This window comes from Mustela nigripes, chromosome 4 (genome assembly GCF_022355385.1).
Source record: "Mustela nigripes isolate SB6536 chromosome 4, MUSNIG.SB6536, whole genome shotgun sequence".
Lineage (NCBI taxonomy): Eukaryota > Metazoa > Chordata > Mammalia > Carnivora > Mustelidae > Mustela > Mustela nigripes.
Window position 1 is genome coordinate 65,615,565 of NC_081560.1, and position 20,854 is coordinate 65,636,418.

The 20,854-nt window shown below is 38.3% G+C and overlaps 1 long non-coding RNA gene across 3 annotated transcripts in view; it reads left to right on the top strand.

Moving 5' to 3' along the window:
• Nucleotides 1–20,854, top strand: part of LOC132015920 (uncharacterized) — a 178,263-nt gene that overhangs the window by 22,754 nt on the left and 134,655 nt on the right. The window contains exon 1 of one of the 3 annotated variants that reach the window (XR_009403821.1): nucleotides 7,240–7,380. The exons of the other annotated variants lie outside the window; for them this stretch is intronic. This is a non-coding gene — a long non-coding RNA (uncharacterized LOC132015920). Of the gene's footprint in view, nucleotides 1–7,239; nucleotides 7,381–20,854 lie in introns of those variants that run through there. 3 annotated transcript variants of the gene reach the window in all.

Sequence of the window (20,854 nt, forward strand, 5' to 3'; positions counted from 1 at the left end):
GCCTGAGATATCTATTCTCTTCTTCTGAATGGAAAATTCATATTTCCTGGGATCATGAACTGAACCAAAGGCAGGTGCTTAACAATTGAGCCACCCAGGCACCCCAGTATTCAGTGCAGTTTAAAAAGCAAAACTCTGTCTAGAGTCCTAAGGATCCCAAAGATGTGCTAGTATTTATGAGTTCTTTTTAGAGTAAGTGGGAAAATGCTGAAGAAGGGCTCCAAAGAAGGTCTGTGCCTGGGAGCAAAGATTATAGGCATGGTCAGGAGGACGTTAGTAAGCAAGGAAAATGAGCCTTATGAAGACACTGGTGATTTAGGTCTGGTATTAAACTCTTCTAGGTCTCTCCTTCGTCATTTCCAAAGCTCCTACAGCTGGGTCTCGCCAGTTTCCATCCCTTCGCATTGTGTTGGAGATCTCTGATATACTGGAATCCATGGAAAGTTTCGTATACCCTAATACTGAGCAGAATAGTAGGTATGATCTACTTTCTAGGTATTACATTTATCCAAATTTGTGGAAGGTGTCTTGTACTTCCAAAAGATTTAGAACTTAAGACTCATAGAAAGTAAATGTATTTTTAACATCTTTAAGCATTTTTTGTCGTCCTACTTAGATCATCTTTTTTTCCCCTTCCTATTTATATCATCTTAAAACAGCATAGTTCTCTCATAAGGGTTTCAGAGATCTTAAGGGACAAAGTAGCAAAGAAGTCAGTATTATCGAAGATTAAAGCCAACAACTTAATGTTTTAAAAAGATATATAGAGGGGGGCCTGGGTGGCTCAGTGGGTTAAAGCCTCTGCCTTTGGCTCAGGTCATGATCCCAGAGTCCTGGGATCGAGCCCCACGTCAGGCTCTCTGCTCAGTGGGGAGCCTGCTTCCTCCTCTCTCTCTCTGCCTGCCTCTCTGCCTACTTGTAATCTTTGTCTGTCAAATAAATAAATAACATCTTTAAAAAAAATAAAAAGATATATAATGTAGATAAGGCTGGGAAAACATGTAAAAGTGGTTACTTTTGAATGAAAACTACCCTTTTTTTTTTTTTGCCTTATCAATATCTTTAAACTTTGCCACAGTAAATGTATTGCATTTGTAGTAATTTTTTAAAAAGCAGTAAAGGTTTTTCTTATAATTAAACCATGGATACTCTAAAGTACAGCTAGGATCTTCAAGGATTTATTTTTAAGGATACTTTTGCTTAATAAGTTCATCCAGGAAAGTTATGGGCACCATCTAGTCCAACCATAAAGTTCATGTTAGTGATTCACCAAGAAAAAATCAAAGAGGTCTCAAATAAAATCAGAAAAATGAAAGCTAAAATGCTGCAACTATTGTGACAGAAACACAAAGGACCATAAGAGACTATAAACAATTTTATGCCACCAAATTGGACAACCTAGAAGAAATAGATTAATTCTTAGAAATGTACAACCTACCAAGACTGAATCATGACAAAACCAAAAATCTGAACACAGACCAATTACTAGAAAGGAGATTAAGTTAGTAATCAAATTCCCACAAACAAAAGTCCAGGACCAGGCTTCACTCATAGATTCTACCAAACATTCAAAGAGGAATTAATACTAGTTCTTTTCCAACTCTTCCAAAAAATGCAAGAGTTGGAAGAACTCTTCTAAACTTCCTTTGAGGCCAGCATTACCCTGATACCAAAGCCAAAAAAGGATTCCACAGGAAAAAAATTTTGGCCAATGTCCTTTGATGAACTGAGATGTGAAAATCCTCAACAAAATATTATCAAACTGAATTCCATAATACATTAAAAGGATCATACACCATGACCAAATGGGATTTATTCCAGGGATGCAAGGATGGTTCAACACCTGCAAATCAATCAATGTGATAAGCCGCATTAACAAAATGAAGGATAAAAATGATATGAACATCTCATTAGATGTTAAAAAAAAAATTGACAGGCAACTGGGTGGCCTAGTTGATTAATTGTTGAACTCTTGGTTTTGGCCTAGGTCATGATCTCAGGGTCTTGAGATTGAGCCCCATGTTGGGCTCTGTGCTCAGTGCAAAGTCTGCTTAAGATTCTCTCTCCAATTCCTTCTGATACCTCCCCACACACTCTCTCTCTCAAATAAATAAATCTTTTTAAAACAGCATTTGACAACATTCAACATTTTTTTAATGATAAAACTTTCAACAACACAAGTATAGGGGGATCATACTTCAAATATGAGAAGCCCACAGCTAACTTCATACTCAATGTTAAAAAGCTGAAAGCTTTTCCTCTAAGATTAGGAATAAGACAGGGATGTCCATTCTCACCACTTTTATTCAACATAGTACTGGAAGTCCTAGCTAGAACAATTAAATGGCAAGGAAAAAGAAAGGGCATCCAAATTGGAAAGGAAGAAGTAAAACTATCAGTATTTGCAGATGACAGGATACTGTGGATGTATAAAACCCTAAAAAGTCCACCAAGACACTGTTAGAATAAACAAATTCAGTGAAGTTGCATGATACAAGAATCAATAGATAAAAATTTGCTGTGTTTCCTCACACTATAGTGAACTATCAGAGACTTTAAGGAAACAAGCCCATTTGCAACTGCAACAGAAAAAAGATATTTATGACTAAGTTTAATAAGGAGGTAGAAGACTTGTAAACTAAAAACTATGTAAGACCTTGGGATGCCTAGGTGGCTGAGTTGGTTAAGCGGCTACCTTCCACTCAGGTCATGATCCCAGGGTTCTGGGATCGAGTCCTGCATTGGGCTTCTTGCTCGGCAGGGAGGCTGCTTCTCTCTCTCGGCCTCTGCCTGACACTCTGCCTGCTTGTGCTCTCTCTCTCTGTCAAATAAACAAAATCTTAAAAAAACAAAACTATATAAGACCTTGACTAAAGAAATCAAAGACAACACAAATGAAAGATATACCATGCTCATGTATTGGAAGAATTAACATTGTTAATACGTCCATGCTACCCAAAGCCATCTATAGATTCAATGCAATCCCGATAAAAATTCCAATGGTGTTTTATAGAAATAGAACAAACAGTTCTAAAATCTGTATGGAACGTTAAAAAAAAAAAAAAAAAACTCCAAGTAGCTAAAGCAATCATGAAAGAAGAACAAAGCGGAATAATTTAAACTGTATGGTATTGGTGTAAAAACAGACATATCACTCAGTAGAACAGAACAGATTCTCCAGAAATAAACCCATGCATATATAGTCAATTAGTTTATGACAAAGGAGCCAAGAATATACAATAGGAAAAGGACAGTCTCTTCAATAAATGATGCTGGGAAAACTGGACAGCCACATGTAAAAGAATGAAACTGGACCACTGTCTTACACCATACACAAAAATTAACTCAAAATGAATAAAAGACTTGAACATAAGACCTGAAACCATAAAACTCCTAGAAGAAAACCTAGGTGATAAGCTCCTTGATACAGTTCTTGGTGATGATTTCTTTTTAATCTGACACCAAAAAGCAAAAGCCACAAAAGCAAAAATAAACAAGTGTGATTACATCAACTTAAAAAGTCTTCTGTACTGCAAAGGAAACCATCAACGAAATGAAAAAATAACCTACTGAACAGGGATAAATATTTGCAAATTATAATCTGATAAGGACCTAATATCCAAAATATACAAAGAACTCCTACAATTCAATATCAAAAAAAAAAAAAAATCCAGCTAACGATGGGCAGAAGATCTGAATAGACATTTTTTTTTTTCCAGAGACAACCTACAGATAACCAACAGTTACATGAAAAAATGCTCAACCTCACTAGTCATCAGGAAAAGGCAAATCAAAACCACGATGAGCTATCACCTCACACCTGCTAGAATGGCTATTATCAAAAAGACAATAGATAAGACTGTTAGAATGTGGCGAAAAGGGAACGCTTGTGCACTGTCGGTGGTAGCAGAAACTGGTGTAGCCACTGTGGAAAGCCGCATGGAACTTCCTCAAAAAATTAGAACTATCACATAATCAGCACTTCCGCTTCTGGGTATTTATTTAAAGAAAAAACACTAATTTAAAGAGATATATACATTTCCATGTTCACTGCAGCATAAGATACAATAGCCCAGATCTGGAAACAACCTGCGTGTCCACTGATGGATGGATGCAGAAATTGTGTTGTTTATATACAATTTGAATATTATTCAGCCATAAAAAAGAATGAGATCTTGCCATCTGCAATAAGGTGGATGGTTCCTGAGGACATCAAATGAAATACCCCTTGAGGGATAAGTGATATAAGAAAGAAAAATACTGCATGATCTCTCATACATGTAGAATCTAAAATGAAGCAAAACAAACCAAGCTCATAGAAACAGAACAGATTGGTGGTCATAGGAGGCAGGGACTGGGAAATGGGAGAAATGGATGAACTGTTTTTTTTGTTTTGTCTCTTTCAACCAAAACAATATACAGTTATACACGAGACAGAAAGAGTCCACAAACTGATGCAAAAAGAATCATTCTGCCCTCTGTCTTGAGAGATGGCAACTTCTTCGTGTTTTTATGCATTGTATGCATCTGCTCTCTCTGGCCAGGCCACAGCAGGAGCTTTTCACTTCAATAGATAAATTTCTTAATCTTGATTTTTCAAAATGCTGGACTTGAAGACTTGTTTGGAAGCTACTTCAACCCTTTGCTGCAGAAACTCCCTTCAGTAGATATTTAATTTGTTCCAAATTAAATATATTGATAAGCCCTATTTGAAAATAAGTGATGCAATAAAATATCTGGTTTTTTTGCTTAGTGGTTAACACTGGTTTAGGATGTCATGCCTCTCCTACCATGTATTTGGTAGAAAATTGTATTTCTGCTTCTTCTATTACTCAAAAAATATCAGGATTATTAAGGTTCTTTGTTTTCTCAAATCATGTTAATATTTTCTGACATATCGTTCTTTCCTCCTCTATCTTAGGTGTATGTAATTTTATCAGCTTTGTGGGAAAAACAGATACTCTTAAGGTCTGAACTGGTATTTGAAGAGAAGCTCACTTTTAACTCATGTCTAATAACATTACACTATTGTTTAGGAAGAGATAGCAGGCCAAGTCTTATAAATTTTAATATACTCTTTCTGTCATCAAATAACAAGTGAATTATCCTACTGATAAACCATGGGACTCCTTTCAAACTGGATGATGTCTGGTTACTGTATTTTTGCCAACTAAGCATACAGAAAAACATTATGCGATGGGCACTATTTCAGTGACTTCAGGAACTTGCAGAAAGTTAGCACCTCTTCCCATAATGCTCAGAGAGCAGCATTCTTTGTAATGACTTCAGAGGGAGGAACAAAAGGGAATGGAAAGGAGAATTGACTAACTATTTCTGAAACTGGGTAGTGGAGCCTCTGCAAGCCTCCATTTCCTCCCTGGTAAAATAAGAGAATACCTTCTTCGCAAAGTGGTTGACTATTGAAAAGGTTGGTGTATTTGGAAAATAGTTTGTAAAGCTCTATGAAGACTATTATGATTGCATAAACATGAGCATTGAGCATGTTAGGAAAGACCTTGTTAAATTTGGTGCTTTACCTGAAGAGGTAGACAGGGGGCTGGCTGAACGCTGTCGACCCTTGCATTACAAATCCCAGTCCCAGATTTCCTGGTTTGCCAGGAAATTGCATTCACACTTGGTTAAGCTAGAGGGATCTATGCCACTTCTGTGCTAGCAAAGGAACTCCCCCTCCAGCAAAGGTGTGCAATGAGGCGGATGTGGTCCTTTATATAGTAAGTGTGGGGGTATTAATGGAAAGGAGGAGGTTAACATTCTCTTGGAGCTATTCAGGGAAGCTCTTCCAATTGGGAATTGAGATGGGCAGCAAGCTATGATTTAAACAGCTAATGGGCTTTAACTAAATAGGCCACATGGAAAGCTGGCTGGATGGATTACAGATCAACTCTTCCTATCTCTGTGTACACACCTAAGGCTGTGGACACAGTAGTCCCACACCCCGAGTAAAGTAAGAGCTGAAGATAAAGCTGATGACTCCTGACTCCCGTTTCCTGGGGGTAGGAAGATGCCTAGTGGCTGAAGGGATCTGCTCTGTTTTCTGTAAGCAAAGATCGTGCTATCATCTGATTTTGTGGCAACAGAGACAAAGGCGAATTTCCTGACCAGAGTGAATGACAAAGAAATGAGGCAAATTATTGAGAAACTGGTGGATGTTCATTGAAGGGCAACAAATATGATTTATAAGCCTGAGGGACTGCCTTCAGAGGAAGATGAAAGAGACAAGTCTCTTCGCATGACCACCAGCTCTAACTAACGGGGACTGGCTCATGGGCCCCAAGTACTTGGAGGGTGTAAATAGCAGGGATGGAGAGAAATTACTTAGTGTGGTCCAGGGGGACAGGAGGGCGAATGATGGAAACGAAAGTCAAAACAAAGATGATTTAGGCAGCTGAGCAAGTCTCATGCCCTAATGGAGAGATCTATTATAAACTATGCTCCCCAGTCCCCCGGGAGGTATGGAAGCCCCATCACTTTTGCCATTGACAATTGGAAAAGGCACTAAAAAGTAGATCAGCGTATTGGAGAGGGGAAAAACCACCACATGCCCTCAGAGGATCAGTGGGATGACTTAATAGGTCTTTTCCATCTGAAATTACTGTGATGTGGCTTATGTGCTTGGGGACCTGAGCTGCTAGAATAATTTTCCATCACCTGGGCTTCTTTTCTGTTACTGCAGGAGCTCAGTGAAGAAATAATAGGTATCAGAGGGCCACTTCTGCATTCTAGATAGAAGTCTGCAATGTACTGATGCTTTAGTGTGAAGGCAGAGCTGACCAGGCTAAGTCTCGAGTTGAGACGTCAGTGTACGGAAATACCTACATGTACTGACTGAGACTCAAGACAGCATATACCACTGAGCCTCCAAGACAAAGGGAGAGGAGTTTGGCCGCATTTGGTTGGTAGTTGCATAAGTGAAAAGTTCAAGTAGCTTATTCCCTAAGCTAGGAAAATAAAAATGTCCAAATAATTAAACCCTCTCTTAAAAAAAAAAAAAAAAAGAAAGAAAGAAAGAAAAAAAAAAGTTGAGCTTCAAAATCTAGTAAACATTTACTGGGTAGGACCTGGAGGACCCATGTTTTGAATGCTGTTGATACTATATTTCTGTCCACAGCTGCAGTTGTATTAGCAACTGACACATTCTGAAACTCTTGGTGGCCCAGAAGGCCCAGAAGGGCACACGAGGCCTGGAAGCAGAAGCAGTCTGGGGTAACAAGTGGGGAGGCAGGGGCACGCCTTGGTCAGATGGAAACTGGGGCAGGCAGTGAAGGGCCGGTGTCCCTGTGATTGCTAGAAGGAGCACAGCTGTGACCATAACATCCCTTCTCAGCCAGAGGATGACACAGAAGCAGAAGGACAAAATTGGTAAGAGGATGACGGGAGGGAGAGAGAATCTGCTGGGTTCAGGGGTTGTTGGGGGGAGACCCATAGATGTAAGTTCTTCGCAGGTGGAGTATGTCACAGTTCCTGATAAAAATATTGTATGTGGTTGGGCGTAAGTTAAACTTGGTGTTCTGGAACACTGACGTTTGCTACAGATTCAGGGTTTGACTTACACCCGACAGATATAGGTCAACCCTCATCCTGCTGCTCTCAGCAGCTGTAGCCAATGGGAGACAGAGCTGCCCAGCACGCCAGTTTAAGCTGCTGCTAATAGATGGAAATCAACCTAACCCCATTTCCTGCCTTTCTGCTGTCCTCACTTGTCTGTTCGTGGCCAGTTTAGGCACTGGCTGAACGGCTAGTTCACTGTTAACTGCTGGGGGACTGATGGGGTAGGATCTGTTGCTGGCACATTCCCTTTTTATTTAAATGGAAGATCTGTTTTTAAGTCTCTAAAAGAAGGACTGTGTAAAATACAGTAAATTCTCTCTTATCAGCTTAAGGGCAATCCTAAACTGATAGAGCTATTTTGCTCATCTTTTGCTTCAATGAAATTTAGAGATGTTTAGACAGAGTGAATCTATGACGGAGGACTGTTTAGATAGATACAGAAAAGATACAGCAGAGGTTAAGTGACTTGTCCAAGATTACTCTGAGAAGTGATGGTAGGGGCAGGAAGAGTAGGGAATAGTCTGAGAATAAATGGGGGAAATTATCAAAATAAATCTGGAGAAAGAACATCATCACTGAATAAAACTGATTTAATTAAGATCTTCCCCTTTTGTTAAATATCAGTTGGAAATCCCAGTTCAGTAACATACATTCCTTTATCCTAGACACTCAGACCCTTAACTTGAAAGTGAGTTCAGATGTTTTCCTGTGCTCATATTTTTAAAATTTTTATTTTAAAGATTATTTATTTATTTGACAGAGATCACAAGCAGGCAGAGAGAGAGAGTGGGGCTCCATCCCAGGACCCTGAGATCCTGTCCAACCTATTCTTCTCAATGAAAGTGACATTAAATCAAGCTAAATCTGGTCATGTGGCCTCAACTGTTTACTCACTAGGGCTTATGGAGTTGAGTTAGAGGTTGAATTAGAAAGACAAGCTTTATGCTAAATGTTCAGTAGTAACTACTTATCTTTTGGCAAGATTTTTATGTCTTGTCTTTTTTTTCCCCCTAGACCGGTTGAACTAAACTGGAATTCCAAAAGCAGAGAATTCCATAACTCAGATTTTTGATTCAAACAGATTACTACTTTCTTTCCATCATTTTAAAATAGCAAAAGAATCCCTGAAACTACTTTTTTCTACTAGTACTTAAGCTTCCAGATGATATTCATGACTGAAAGTTAGCCATGTTCTGAAATAACAGGTCACTTCCTGTTCTTTGTGTTTAAGCAAATGAAATTAGGCTTGTTAAATAATATTTGAAAAATATTTAAAAGAAAATAAAAAGCACCCAGGAACGTACCAGCCAGTGACAACCACAAGAACATTTCTGGGTTACCTCCTTATTTCCACCCACACATATACATTCCCGAATTTATTATGTTTGAAATGTTTTTTGTAGATTGCCAAATTGCCCTCCAGAAAGGTTAAGTCAATTTATAACCCATTTTCAATAAGTAAAATAATTTTTTAGAAAGCAAACAAATTTTAGATTTTGGAGTCGAACAATGATGCCTTGCTGCTGTTTTTATTTTCTTGTATCTTCCTCACTCCTAAGGTCGACCATTTCCTATGGTTATGTGGCCAGTATTAGTGGACATTGTATTTGATTCAACAGCAATGTGGTTTCTGGAATTGACCCCAGTGCAGGAATGGGTCCTGATTAAAATAAACCAAGCATGGCAATCCAATTTCTCTTGCTAGTTAGTGAATGGCTCAAAATTAGAACATGGCATTCCTCTGACAGCAGTTTGATCCAGCGTGGTCCTAAATTGACTCAATAAGGCTGAAAAGAAGGACTTGTATTTCATTGCCAGGAAAGCGACTGCATTTCTTAAAGATGTGAACAAGAAAGCATGTTGCTCTCAGTATTTCCTGGGTAACATCTTATGATCTCGAGAGAAGCCATCCTGTCCTTCTAGCTACGTGAAACTATACATTTCTTGATTATTTAGGTCAGTATGATTTGGTGTTTTGATTTTTCCAGTGAGAAGTTGTCATAACCCTTTTTATTCTATGGGATTGTTTTGTTTTGTTTTTTGGTCACTTCCTATTGTACTTTTATTTTTGGTGTGGTAAGAACTCTACTGAGGATACAATCTTAATATTACCAATATGTCTCTAATTTCTCACTTATCATTTACTCTTATTTAATGTACAGATTATAATTTAAATCTATTAAATCCATCAGTGCCTTTCTTTCTGATGTATTCCATTGCACTTATCCATTCATTCACTCATTCGTTCATCCATTCAAGAATGTATATATGTGAACTACAAGGTGCCAAACACTAATAGACTATATAAAAGAGCCAGTAAAGACATACTCTCTGTCCTCATGGAGTTTGTATTCTGGAGGAGGGTTGAGAGGTTAGACATTAACTGAAAAGCCACACACATGAGTATGAAGTGTTAATGGATAGATCCTACAAAAGGAAAGGCAAAATACATGAGAACTTTAATAGGATTAGATCTATTTAAGGAAGTCAAGAGAAGCTTCCCCGGAGAATTTGCACCTGAGCTATGAATGATAGAGAAATGGGGTAGCTAGGTAAGAATGTTACAGGCAGCGGAAATAGCAGGTGCAAAGTCCCTTCTCAGGGACAAGCACAAATAATATGAAGGATTGAAATAATGTAGTACAGCCCACACCTTGAGAGGTGTCTGGTAGAAGATGAAGAATGGGGGTTAGAGAGTGAGGGGTGGGGGATGGTGACCATGTAGGGCCAAGAAGTCCATGTTAAGAAGTTGTTCCTTATTCCTAAAATCTGTAGGATATTGCTGGAAGTGTCATCTTTGACAATCGTATTACCCTTGCCTCCAACATCCAATCCAATATCAAGTCCTGTGAATTTTGTCTTCTAAATATCTCTTCAGGGTGTCCACTTCATCCACTTCCCTCCATCATTACCAGCACTTTCTTATTCTGTTTTATCATTACTTCTGCCTGGACTAGTGGAATAGCCACATGAGTGATTTGTTTACTCCTATCCTTGCCCCACTCCACTCCATTCCTACATGGCTACAAGAATACAGACCTGACCTTGGTACCACTGGATGACCTAGAGAACACTGAAAGAGGACCAGTTTGGTTTCTGGTGTTCTTAGTTTGGTTTTTGAGAGGGGAGAGTGTGGAATGGGCAGTTTGTGAGTTCAATTTTGGACCTGTTGCATTTGAAATACCCATGGGATGGATGTCCTAGCAAAGAAGCTAAATAGAAGGTGAAGATTAGGTAGGTGTCTTCTGTTTGCCCATCTAGAGTCACTCTCCACCCTTCTCTATTCTCTGTCTCCGAAGAGACTGAGCTGTATGGAATGTATTATGATTTCACATTACCTGAGCACCTAGCTTCCAGCTGGGTACAGTGCATGGGAGGTACGGGCAAAAGATTGGAGGAAGAGAGTGAAAATGGAGTATTTATTCCTTATTATCTGCATCCTGCATTCTCTCTTCCTCTCCTGCCCCCTTTCCTTACCTCCCCTTTCTGCCCTGTCTCCTCCAAACTCTCCTTTTTATGCCTCTCCTTTCTCCTGCCCTTCTTCCTCCCATTTCTTTCTCTTCTTTCTCTCTCTGACTCTCATCAGGTAACAATTTCTGTCCCCTTGTTTCTTTAAGCCTAAGGCAGTAATAGCTTCTTGAGACACTGTACCACTATCCTTTGTCACTTTCCCCAAACCCTTTGTAAATGATTTTTTAACTAAAATTTCCTTAACTACCCACTCTGAGTGTGCCACCCTATTTCTTTCAGAAATCCTGACTAATACTGATAAGAAATGGTTGAGCTAGAGTTAAATTTGGGTTACGTGCGTAAAGGTTGTAATTGGAGCCATGGGTATGAAAGCAAATACCTTGGGAGACAGCATAGAGAAGGAATGGGCCCTGAAGAACTCAAACATATAATGGCCGCCAGAGGAAGATAATCCTGCAAAGGAATTGGAGAAGTAGTAGCCAAAGTGATAGGAGAAAAATCAGGGCAGTGTGTTCATGGAAGCCAAAGGAAGCACAGGAAAGGAAAACAGGGTTTGTAGTCAAAACTATCAACTGGTTCTGCAACGTTACTGCATTTGGTGACTTACACTGTTGTGAATCTGTTACGTATTTTCTGTGTTGCCTTCTTTATAATGCTTTAAATTTTAATATTAATTTATCTAGAATTTATTTTAGATGCATATATAGTCAAATTTATTTTAGAATACATTTTAAGATGAAAAATTAGCCACGTTTCCTTAGCCATTATGCCAGCATCATTTATTAAATAGTTCATCACTGTTACCATCATTTCCTTCATCAAACACTGTTTTCAAAAGCACAAAGAGATGTTTGAGCACTTTCTACTAGATGTTTAAGAGTTTCCTATTTGCATTTATATTGGCTCAGAGGTTGTCACTTTATCATTCATTTTAGCATCATTAGAACGAGTCTAACCATTTAATTCTTAATTTTCAGAATTCTTTGTTTTTTTAAAGATTTTATTTATTTATTTGACAGAAATCACAAGTAGGCAGAGGAGCAGGCAGAGAGAGAGAGAGAGAAGGAAGCAGGTTCTCCGCTGAGCAGAGAGCCTGACTTGGGGCTCGATCCCAGGACCCTGGGATCATGACCTGAGCCAAAGGCAGAGACTTAACCCACTGAGCCACCCAGATGCCCCTAATTTTCAGAATTCTATTATCAATAGACCTATTTATTCTTCTAGATGAACTTTAGAACCATTTTATCAATTAAAAATCTTTGAAATTCCTTTTAAGGTTTTTAAACTTTTATTTTCTTATTGACTTAAAATTGACATACAATATTATTTTAGGTATGCAACATAATGATTTGATATTTGTACATATTGTGAAATGACCATGACAATAAATCTGGTTAACATCTGTCACCATAACCTAGTTACAGAAAATGTGTGTGTGTGATGAGAACTGGGATTGTTTTAATCCTATAAATAAAATCAGGAAGAATTTAAATCTTTATTTAGTCTTTTAGCCCGAACTTGGTAGATAAATCCTTTCACTTTCAAATATAATTTTTAACTTTAAGAAAAGTATAGTCACTTTCTTTAAATAACATACATAGTTTGTGGAAGAGATTTCCAAATATTTTATATTTACATTCTTTTATCTGATATTCTTAGATATGCTTTGCTATCTTTCTCTGACTTTAAAAAAAAATTTGGATGAGAGTAATATGTTTCTGGTTAAAAAAAAGTAATTAAGAAGAAAGAAACCTTTCATATATAATCCTAATAGCCAAGACCCAGATCTCAACACCATTAACTTTTTGGTGTACTGATTAAACAGTCCCTAAATTTTTATGTATGTGCATTTTTAAGTTTCATATTCAAATGAGATACTATATTGTTTTGTAACTTCTTTCATCTACTATATAATGAACATCTCCTATTACTATGTGCACTTCTAACTTTTCATTCTTCATTGGTACATGCTATTCTGTTATAGAGATTTACCTTAATTTATTTAACCAGACTCTTATTGGGACCTTTGCTGTTCTCAACTTTCCAGCATTAAATCATGCTGCAATAAACCTTTTTTACCTCCTCAATTCCAAAGAGCCTTGAAATTTTATTTTTATTAAATATTGAATATATACAAAATAATATTTGTAAAGTAAATGTTTAAGGATAAAAAAAAGTAACAATACAATGATCACTTACTTGTATACACCCTGTTCTAAGACATAGACCATTTAAGGGGTACCTGTGTGGCTCAGTTGGTTAAGCCTCTGACTCTTAATTTTGGGTGAGGTCATGATCTCAGGGTTGTGAGATTGAGCCCTATGTCATGTTCCACACTGAGCATGGAGACTATTAGGATTTTCTCTCTTCCTCTCCTTTTCCTACCCCCTCCAGCTTATGCTCTATTTCTCTCTCTGGCTTATGCTCTCTCTCTCTAAAAAAAAAAAAAAAGACCTAAAACATTTAAGTCCCTGGGTGTCCCTCTCTGATCCTATCTTCCTTCCTCATCATTGCCTTTATTTCTGTTTTATCACATGTACATGAACATATAATCGATAATATTGCATTTTTTAAAATTTCATACAATTGGAATTTTGCTGTATGGATATTTTTGTGACTTACTTTTTCCACTCAGTAGTATGTTCCTGAGATTCATTCATGTTATTGCAAATAATAAATTTATTCATTTTTATTACTGTGCAGTATTCAATTATATGAATAGATCATTATTTTTAATCTATTCTACTGTTGGTGACTATTTTGGTTATTTCCAGTTTTTGCTGTTACAAGTATGCTAGCATGAATATCTTTGTACCTATCTCTCAGTACCTGTGTACTAGAGTTTCTATAGGCCAAGCAGCAGAAAGTGGAATTTCTGAGTCAAAGGACATACACATTTCAACCTGATAGATGATACTAAATTATCTTTCAGAATGGTTGGAATAAATTTTTTCTCCCACCAGCAGTTGTATAAGAATTTATTGGTTCCACATCTCTAATTGTTGGTATTTTACATTTAAAATTTTTTGTCAAACTGCTGAGATTGAAATAATATACCACTGTGGCTTTAACTTGCATTTCCCTGCATACAAATGAAATTGAATATATTTTCATATGTTCATCTACCAGTTGTGTTTTCTCTTCAGTGATGTGGCCATTCAAATCTGTTTCCCATTTAAAGTGAATTAGATTGTATTTTTCTTATTGGCTTACAGTTTTTATGTAGTCCAGATACTAGCCTTTTGTCACGTACATAAAGCAAATAGCCTTTCCCAGCTTATGGATCATCTTTTTACTAGTTATGGTATCTCCTGATAAACAGAAGTTCTTAATTTTAATGTAGTTCACTTTAATAATATTTTCCTTTACTTTTTGTGCTCTTCTGTCTAGCTTCAGAAATTCTTCATTCCTTTAATTACAAAGGGCATTCTCTTATTTTATCCTCAAGAGGTTTTAAAGCTCTACTTAATATTGAATCTTTCACCTACCTAGAATTGATTTTTGGCATGTGTTGTGAGGTAGGGGTTCAGATTCTTTTTTTTTCCCCCCCTGTATGAATAACCAGTTGTCTCAGCATTCTGTACTTAAAACCCATACTTTCTCAATTGATTTTCAATGTTAGCTCTAGTATACTTGAGAATCAACTCATCAAGTTCCATTATCTATTTCTCAATGCCCACCTGCCAAAATAAACACCTTATTGGGATTTTAAGTGTAAGGAAATAAACCTGTTGGTCAATTTGAAAAGGAGTGACAACTTTATAATATTAAATCTTCTTATCCATGAACATAGTATCTCTTTCCATTTAGGTTCTCTTTAATTTCTCTCAATAGTTTTATGATTTTCTATATACAGGTCTTACTCATATTTTGTTAAACTTATTCTTACATATTTAATGTTTTTGATAGTATTATAAATGACATCTTTTTTATTACATATTTTAATTGCTTGTTGCTGGTATATAGAAAAGCACTTTTTAAATACTTTGCAAGTCACAATTTCGCTAAAAGATTTGAATTCTGATTTATATATTGATTCTTTTGTATTTTCTATGTATAAAAAAAAACTTATCTCCTGCAAATGATGACTCCCTAGTTTTTGCCTCTCTAATCATTACAAATTGTATGTAAATTTGTACCATCTGATATTTCCAATACTTGATTGCTATGGATGATAGTTATTTGTTGTTTTTGTTGGGTCTCACGCTGCTTTTCTTTTTAAACTGTGGATTCCTATTTCTATGGGTATTCTCTGAGGTGTAGATTGAACGGAGTTCATTTAAAAAAGATTTGCATTTGTTTCTGCTATGTGCCTATGGGTACTACTGAAGGAGGGCCACTGTAAACTAAATTCTCAGCTTAACATTTTTCCATACAACCTAGGTAGTGAAAATCAGGCATCAAAATTCACCTGTAAGGGCTAGGTTTTACTAATAAACTTTCAGGGATTTTCCTTCCCCCTTACCCAGTGCCACATTTTAAGAAGAGCAAATGTCTTTGTTGTTTGGAATGGAGGCCATTTTATTTCTAGTGTACTCTTTTGAGCTTTCTGTAGAATGTTGTCCTTTAGATTGCCTTCTTTGACCTGGACCTGTACTTTACCTTTCATCCATATCTTGCAAAGCTAGGAACACTTGAACTCAAGATCTGATCTATCAAAAGCCCTCAATGCAGAAGCAAGCGTCAGTGTCTGAGTCATCTTATTAGGGCCTTGCCTTGAATTCATGCTGACCTTGCCTTATTATATGTCATTAATGCGTTTAAAAATATAGTTCTACATTTTATTAATCATTTTTAGCTATTGCCAATTGGAAGGTTTTTAAGGGTATCTAGTTTGCCAGTAGTCTTCCATCCACTTCAGCTATATTTTCTCATATCATAGATCTTTTCACTTCTAATATCTGCTTTATTGCCTAAATCTCAGTTTCAAATATCTTTAGCCATCATCTCCTGTCTTTGAGAGCCTCTAATTTATTACTCCCCATTTGAACAATTATCCAATCCCATTAGGACTCCAATCCAGTCACCACCAAATGTTTACTGTCCATTTCCTTGGGTTATCCTCATTCAGATTAGAATTTATGCAGGGTCCCTGTGTTGCAAACTCTAGTGAAAATAGTGTCTTTCAGAATTGTGCCATGTCATGGTCCATCATCACAATCACTCCCTTACCCACACCCACCGTGTCTTTGATTTCTTCTCCTTCTAACATCTGATCTGGCAATAGTTATTGATTAAACCCAGCTCTGTCTTCCTACTCTGTAACCTAGTTCTGGAGGAAAACAAGTGATTATGCCGACTGGTTTCCTTCTAAATTTGTGTGGCTTCAGTGTGCGCAGCAATCCTACTGTATTTCTCCAGTCTGTTCAACTCTACTATCCTTCAAAGCAACTTCTCTGCAAACCCCACCCTTCCCTGATCCCACCTCCCTCTCTCAACTGATGACATCCCTTTTTATTTCAAAGATTGATCGATTGATATGAGAGAGAGCCAGCAAGAATGTGGTGTGTGGGGGAGGGGAGTGGGAAGAGGAGCAGAGGGATAGGGAGAGAGAAATTCAAGCAGACTCTGAGCTGAGCACAGAGCCAAAAATGGGCTCAATTCCATGACCCTGAGACCATGACCTGAGCGACAGCCAAGAGTCAGACACTCAACTGACTGTGCCACCCTTCTTATTTCATTGAGGCAATGGAAGCTAACACTAGAGAGCTTCCTCATTCATGTACCTTCCAACCCACCAAACTCCCTGCATTTGTAATATATTCTCAGCTTCCCCACTGGTGACTGGATTAACTATCCATGTTCATATCTAAGGCCACCTGTCCACATGTACACAGGATCTCACTCCTCCTCGCCTTCAGCCATAACTATTAGTAATTCTCTATCATTTTGCTTTTCCTTCTGCTCTAAGAATGGGCACATGCCATCAAGTTGTTTTGTTTTGTTTTTGTTTTTCCTTCTTAATACAAAACAAGAACTTTCCTCTTCTGGGAAGATGAAGTTGATATACTTTTCCATACTCCTCTAGCTAAGTAAAACTAAGACTCTTGGATATTTATATATGTGTGTGTGTGTTATACACACACACACACACACACACATACACAGAAAGGTGAGAAAGGAGAAGGAACTAGAAACTTAGGTCCACAGTGGTTAATTCCCCCTATTTATTTGCCTGCCTCATGTATCCCAGACTTGGAGCCTAAGAAGCTGGCAGCCCACAAACACCAACAGGCAGACAGAAAAAGCCCCAACAAAAGCCTGCTCTGTTTAGCCAAAGGACCAGGAAAGTGTCAGCCTAGCAAAATAGCAAACTTTAAAATTATCTAAAGTGCTCTACCCCAGCCAAAAACCACAGAAAAAATTGTGGCCCTACTCCCACTCATGCCAGGAAAGTCCTAGTGGGAAACCCAGACTTCAGCCCTCAAGAAGGGTGTACCAAGGCATCCCAACACCTGCTAAGGTGGAATCAGAGAAGGATAAGGAGGGAGCTGGTGTTTTCATCCCCACCAGGTGACACACAATGATACACGTTGTCTCCTCCACCTCCTCCGGGGGGGGGGGGACCACACAGGAAGCCTGGACTCCCATCCCTACCTAGCACTGGCAAAGCCTTCCCCTTCCTGATGGGTATGGGGTGTTGTCAGACAAAGCCTCACAAACTCCAGGACTTTCACCACCACCCAGCAGTAATGAGGCCCTTCTGTCCCTCTAGCCATGAAGGTATCAGTGGAGGCCCTGTGGGGAATGAAAACTCCCACTCCGGCTGAGCAGTATTGAGGACCTGTAAGAGCGCATTGATTTTGCCTGTCTGCATCACCATTGTAACCCCAACACCTGGAACTTTGCTTAGTGTATGATAGGAGCTAGTTGCATGATCTTGCTCAAATCACTGATCCCTTCTCTGTGAAACAATAATAACTACCTATATGTTTTGTGTGAATTGCATGGGTTGATAATGGAACACTCTTAGAACAGTGCCTGACAGGTGAAGTGCTAGCCATTGCTGCCGATGCTAGTGTTGTCATTATTCATTCCTTACAGATCTAGATGCCTCTGAAACGGAACTGTAGCCTTATCCCATGAGTTTTTATTTGTAGTATTTTCATTCTTATTTTCTAAGTATTCTGTAATTGCAATCACATTTCCCCTTTTATGCCCAAGAGATCTATAGAAGTATATTTTTAAATTTCCAAGTGGGTGGGAAATTTTTGTTTAAATGTTTGGTCCTAATTTGTAGTTTTATTGTTCTGTGGTCAGAGAATATGTCTGTGCATGTTGTACTTTAGGAGATTTATTGATGTTTTCTTTATAGTCTAGCACATGATCTATTTTTAAAAAATAATTTCTTCAATTAAAACAATTTTTCCCCTTTTCCTCATTGTGAAGGCTTTTATGCTAGGGATACATCCTATAAACATACTTTTCAACACACCAAACTAGACAGTTAAATGAAATAAAAGCTTCAATCATGTTGAGTTAAAATGCTTTATTCCTGTTCAATTTGCAGTAAGCACAGATTGCAAAGTTCCTCAGAGGGAGACAAATGGGAACGGGCACACTCAGCCTTCAGGTGTGATTTGTTAGTTGTTCTTCTGCTGCCTCTTTTCTCCCTCCAGTTTTCTCCTGGTGAAATAATGCTTTTAATTCTAATTGTAGCAGATTGTAATTTCCAAAAGTGGCCACAGCAATACTTCTGGTCCTACATGCTGTTCCAGGATGTTTCCACTTCCATCAAGAGGTTAAGCCTCTTTGCAGGATTGCAAGCTGGGTCATAAATGGCAATATGAACTCTGTGTGTTTCTCTCTCTCTCTATCTCTCAATGCCCACCCTTGGAGGCCAGTCACCATTTATTGGGGAAGCTCAGGCTACATGTAGAGGCTCCTTGTTTATAACCCATAGAACCTCCACCATCTACCATGGGGCCAGGGATAGCCACCATCCATCAGTAGACATGTGAGGGAGTCTCCAGATGATTGTAGTCCCAAGCCATCCCCATAGTGCCCTGTCAGAATCTGACCCATAGACTTAATGAGCATCACAGGTAATGGTTCTGCATCATTAAGTTATAGGGTAATTTGTTACTCAGCTATAGTAACCAGATCACTAAGGATGGTGTGACCTCAGTTAATCAGAAAATTCCATTTAGAAGGAAGGTGCTATAATGAGAAAAACAATAGACTAGGACCTAGGAGACCTGGGTGGTTTGGCTGGATGAGCTCATAACTGGCCTTGGGTCCTTGAACAAATCTTGTAACCTTTCTGAGTCTTAATATCCACATATGTTATAAAGACAGTTGGACCTTCTAGGCCTCTTCAAATTCTACAATTAATTAATGTCTTGATATTAAAAATTTAGCATTATAAACTATTTCATATTAGAGATCGTCTCTTTTCATGAGCTTTTGCATATCTATATTTGGTCAATGATATTCTTGATTTCATAGTTAAGTTTCATTGGGCAATCTTATCTTCCTGATTTCTAAACTATTGGAAATATATTTCCAAAGTATTGACAATAGACAGTAGGATCATTTTTTCTCTGTCTAATTTTATTTTATGTTTTTTAAAGATTTTATTTATTTATTTGACAGAGAGAGACCACAAGTAGGCAGAGAGGCAGGCAAAGAGAGAGGGGGAAGAAGGCTCCCTGCTGAGCAGAGAACCTAGTGTGGGGCCTGATCCCAGGACCTTGAGATCATGACCTGAATGGAAGGCAGAGGCTTAACCCACTGAGCCACCCAGGTGCCCCTCTCAGTCTAATTTTAATATAAAATAAGCTATAAAGCTGGCTATGCATTTGCTGCAAGCAGAGGGCTCCCCAATTTCCTTTCATAGTAATACATTAAGCACTGGTTTGGTTCCCTACTTTTATATTGTTCGGTGATCTCTGCCTACTATTTTGGGTGTTCTTTGTTAGTTACCAGGTGACATGCTGCCAGAATATGCTTACTGAGATTTTACTGTCTCTGTCTAGATTCAGCATACTGAGAACTTTAAATATGCCTTACAAAGCTAAATCTGCTATGGGATATATAAGGCCCGTTTCTCATCAGTTGTAACTCTCTGGAAGCCGCGTTGTTGGGAGGAGTCATCTATTATTCCACATACATTCCAGAAGAAGCTAAAGCAAGTGTTTAATGCGTGCTTTCCAACACACACTACTCCACGATCCCTAGAGTGTGATGACTTGGGACAGCTGCCTGCCCCGAGTCGATATTCAGGGGACCCAGCCATGCTGGCAGCTTGTCAGTGAGTCAAGGAGCACCAGCTGGGGCCCCATAACATGCTTTTAACACCCTCACAGAGTAACACTCTTAACTTTCCTCCCTTTCCTGGGCTCATCAGAATCACTACTTTCTTTGTATCCTGTCCCACACACAGAACGTTAGTGGGTTACTCTGATATAAATTGTATGTTTCCTGAGAAGCAGTTGTTTCCTACATCTGTTTATGACAGTTCTATTTTGTTATCATAATGACATTTCATTAAATGCTACATAAAGAAGTGAAATATGAAGACAAAGAAGAGAGAGGGGCAAAGAGAGAGGGGGAAGAAGGCTCCCTGCTGAGCAGAGAACCTAGTGTGGGGCCTGATCCCAGGACCTTGAGATCATGACCTGAATGGAAGGCAGAGGCTTAACCCACTGAGCCACCCAGGTGCCCCTCTCAGTCTAATTTTAATATAAAATAAGCTATAAAGCTGGCTATGCATTTGCTGCAAGCAGAGGGCTCCCCAATTTCCTTTCATAGTAATACATTAAGCACTGGTTTGGTTCCCTACTTTTATATTGTTCGGTGATCTCTGCCTACT